Here is a 4,876-nt window from a genome sequence, read left to right as displayed (position 1 = left end):
TTTAATACGAACCAGCTGTCCCTTAGGAATATTTAGCAACCATGATTTATGATGACAGCTATTCAGTGACAAATAACTATTAGAATCAACACTTTTAAAGTGTGTTTTGGTAATCAATTTGTTGGTTGATATAGTAATATCTAGATCCAAAAAATGTACTGATTTGTCACTAATATTGAACACCAAATTAATGTTTTGATCATTAATATTTAATTCTGCACAGAAATTCTCAAATGTTTCCTTGGTACCTTTCCACACCATGAGCACATCATCGATGTATCTTTTGTAGAATACTAATTGAGTGGGGGTATTGGAATAAATGGCACTCTCCTCCCACTGTGCCATGAAGGCATTAGCCACCGAGGGTGCAAATTTTGCGCCCATGGCGATGCCGGTTCTTTGGTTATAGTACGATTGATTGTACCAGAAATAATTAGATTTCAGACAGAATTCCAAGCATTTAATGAGAAATTTCCGTTGCTTGCAAATGAGCATAGTATAATTTCTCAAAAGCCACTTCGTAGCACTACAAGCTTGGTGATGTTTTACTATTGTATATAAAGAGGATACATCTGCCGTGGCGATCCAGGTTTGTCCCTCCACAACAGGTACCTCTTCTAATAGCTGCAAAACATGTTTAGTATCTCTTAGATATGCTTTGGTTTGCTGAATAGCTGGTTGCAAAAATTGGTCAAGGTATTGACCCATCCTGGCTGTAAGTGAGTCAACACCATTGACGATGGGTCTGCCTGGTGGGTTGACCTTATCTTTATGTATTTTCGGAATAATGTATATTATCGGTATTCTACAAACTTCCGGTAATAAAAATACGGATTCTTTTTTATTCAGGATATCACCTTTCACTCCCAAATGAATAAGTTGTTTCAATTGCTCCTTGTATTTGGAGGTGGGATTTCCTAATAATTTGGTGTAGGTCTCAGTATCTTCCAGTTGTCTCAGGAGTTCTGTTTTGTATTGTTCTTTGGATAGAACCACAACTCCTCCTCCCTTATCGGCAGGTCTAATTACAATGTCTTTGCGTTTTTTCAGGGACTGCATTCCCTTTTTGAGATGTATGGGATCACTCGCTTTTTTCAGTTTTAGTCCATACTATGCACATAATTCCCATGAGTCTTTTTTAGACCGGGATCGGAGGAATCACTCTCCGAGACGGTACCCCCAAGATCCTTACTCATCCCCAAGGAGGCAGACACGGGAGGATCAATCTCCAAGAAGAACAAAGGAATATCAGAGATCCCCAAGAAAGCCTCACAACGTAAAGGAAACCCGAATTCCCAAAGAAAACGGGGATGTAGAGGAGGAAAGAGATCCAAAAAGAAAAAGAGTGGAAGGGGGGAGGGGGTCTTCAACCTAAGTGGCAAGGAGCTGACTGCAGAAGAAATTTTGGTATTAGAGGGTGGTCTTAAACATGCACCAGTGAAGAACCTTAATAAATTTGAAACTTTTATAGGCATACAAAAATATATCAGGAAAATGAACATTAAAAAATATTTTTTAGGTAATCCAATCAAATATGGATCTTCCACATTGACATCCACAAATCCCATTCAACATAGTACACTCCGCAATAATTCTGTGTTTAATCCACAGGTCAGCAATAATCCAAATATTGAAGTTTTCAAAAAATTAGTCCTTCAGGACCTTGATGGACTAAAACTGAAAAAAGCGAGTGATCCCATACATCTCAAAAAGGGAATGCAGTCCCTGAAAAAACGCAAAGACATTGTAATTAGACCTGCCGATAAGGGAGGAGGAGTTGTGGTTCTATCCAAAGAACAATACAAAACAGAACTCCTGAGACAACTGGAAGATACTGAGACCTACACCAAATTATTAGGAAATCCCACCTCCAAATACAAGGAGCAATTGAAACAACTTATTCATTTGGGAGTGAAAGGTGATATCCTGAATAAAAAAGAATCCATATTTTTATTACCGGAAGTTTGTAGAATACCGATAATATACATTATTCCGAAAATACATAAAGATAAGGTCAACCCACCAGGCAGACCCATCGTCAATGGTGTTGACTCACTTACAGCCAGGATGGGTCAATACCTTGACCAATTTTTGCAACCAGCTATTCAGCAAACCAAAGCATATCTAAGAGATACTAAACATGTTTTGCAGCTATTAGAAGAGGTACCTGTTGTGGAGGGACAAACCTGGATCGCCACGGCAGATGTATCCTCTTTATATACAATAGTAAAACATCACCAAGCTTGTAGTGCTACGAAGTGGCTTTTGAGAAATTATACTATGCTCATTTGCAAGCAACGGAAATTTCTCATTAAATGCTTGGAATTCTGTCTGAAATCTAATTATTTCTGGTACAATCAATCGTACTATAACCAAAGAACCGGCATCGCCATGGGCGCAAAATTTGCACCCTCGGTGGCTAATGCCTTCATGGCACAGTGGGAGGAGAGTGCCATTTATTCCAATACCCCCACTCAATTAGTATTCTACAAAAGATACATCGATGATGTGCTCATGGTGTGGAAAGGTACCAAGGAAACATTTGAGAATTTCTGTGCAGAATTAAATATTAATGATCAAAACATTAATTTGGTGTTCAATATTAGTGACAAATCAGTACATTTTTTGGATCTAGATATTACTATATCAACCAACAAATTGATTACCAAAACACACTTTAAAAGTGTTGATTCTAATAGTTATTTGTCACTGAATAGCTGTCATCATAAATCATGGTTGCTAAATATTCCTAAGGGACAGCTGGTTCGTATTAAACGGAATTGCACAAACAATACGGATTTTTTGACTCAGGCAGAGTTCATAGGTGCAAGATTTAAAAACAAAGGATACTCAGATAACTTTATTGATGAACAAATTCAATCAGTTGCGGGTCTAGATCGAAATACGATGCTACAGGGAAATATTAAGAAACAGCGGGATATGATGGCCCCTGCCATTATTTTGGATTACAATATTCAGCATAAAGATGTGGAAAAATTGATCAAAAGACATTGGCATATTTTGAAAGAAGACAGGCATTTAAAATCCATATTGCCAGAAAAACCTAATATTGTATATAAAAGAGCCCCAACCATAAAAGACATTTTGGTGAAAAATGTGGTTGACCCTCCACCTAAGAGTGGTTATACGTTCTTTAATACGAAGGGCTTTGTTCCCTGTAAATATTGTTATGCCTGTAAACATTCTAAAGGTCCTCAAAAGAAAAGGACTGAGTTCATCTCCACCCATATAAATGAATGTCATATCATTAATGACTTCATTAGTTGCCATACTGAAGGGGTGGTATATGTTCTCCAGTGCTCCTGCAACTTGCAATATGTAGGAAGAACGAAGAGAGCATTAATGGTTCGAATAAAGGAGCATGTTGTTAATATAGAAAATGGCTTCCCGAAGCACAACGTTAGTAGGCATTTTGCGGAGAAACATAATAAAGATCCTAAACAACTAATGTTTTGGGGGATAGATAAATTCAACAAGCCATGGAGAGGAGCCCATTTGGTTAGGACAATAAGTCAGAAAGAATCTCAGTGGATTCACTCTTTAAATACTTTAGTGCCTAATGGGTTAAATGTTGAGTTCGACGTCAACTGTTTTTTAAGCAATTTTTAGTTGTTTTAGATTTCTGGTTTAGAATGCAATGATGTGATCTATTCATTGGAGGGGGATTCACTTGTAAACGCAAGGGGTATCACTCACTCCAGTCTAGTCCAGTACCTCATTCACAATTCAAGATTTTATGTATTTTACATTTTAATATTTTAAATTTTATCTTGAAAGGTTATTAAAATTTACAGACTACCATCAATTAATAATTGGATAATGTTTAGGACCCCATTGGTTAATTGTTATGAAACGTTTATCTATTCAATATTGGTGTCCTTAGTCTGTTATCTTGTCATTTATATACATATTTTATTTTGACAAGTTTTAATGTGGGTTTTACATTTAATTGAATATAATTAATTTTTGGCATTTTGAGTTGTGCATATTCAATATGTCCGTTGTTTTTAGCGTGACATGGTCTGGTCCGTAATTCCGTTACGTCACCAGTTCAAATAAATAAATATTTTTTTCCCTTATCTTTGCCCTTCTCCAAAATGGCCGCAGCCTAGCTCTGTTCAAATGCCATTTTGTAATCTAAAATGGCTGCTGGACCATTTCCTGTTTGTATCAATATAAGGCAGTATCCATTAGTCACTCAGTAACCTCCGATGAAGTCACGTGTCGTGACGTAATGCATAAGGTTAGATGTGACCGGAAGTGACGTGACACCCTGACCGTCCACCGGAAGTGCCGCTGTTTGGCGTTTTATTCGTTTTTTCAATGTAAGCACATTTTTACCTTTATTAAATTTTAAAGTGCTTGCATACTTCACCATGAGAGCTTTTTATTTCTACATTTGCTCCTGATACACCTTGTGGCTATCCTGTGGAGTCGACTTCGCTGCGCCTGGACCTATACTGGTATTGGATACAGAGAACGCCCCTCGATTCTATCTCAGCACTGGGAAGATTCCGTGCAACACGTGTTACCCACTGTTTGGATTCTGTTCCAGTTTTGGGAGGATTTCGTTGACACGCATGACCTAGTGTCTGGAGGTAAGCGCACTGCGAGCCCAGGCTAAACAAAGAGTTATCAAGATTGTCCACATTGATGCCCGAAGTGCAGAAGTTTTGTTTATCACTGGCACACTAGATTGATTTATCCAAACTTTGATTTATATATTTGGACTTTTATTTTTGGATTTATTATCAGTTTTGGGTTATTTCACTAATATATGAACAGCGATCTGTCATTTCCCCTAGTCAGTCCCCCCCCCTTCAGTTAGAACACAATGAGGGAACATAATTAACCC

The sequence above is a fragment of the Rana temporaria genome, chromosome 1 (assembly GCF_905171775.1).
Source record: "Rana temporaria chromosome 1, aRanTem1.1, whole genome shotgun sequence".
NCBI lineage: Eukaryota > Metazoa > Chordata > Amphibia > Anura > Ranidae > Rana > Rana temporaria.
The sequence above is the reverse complement of the archived record's forward strand: the minus strand, read 5'-3'. Positions refer to the sequence as shown.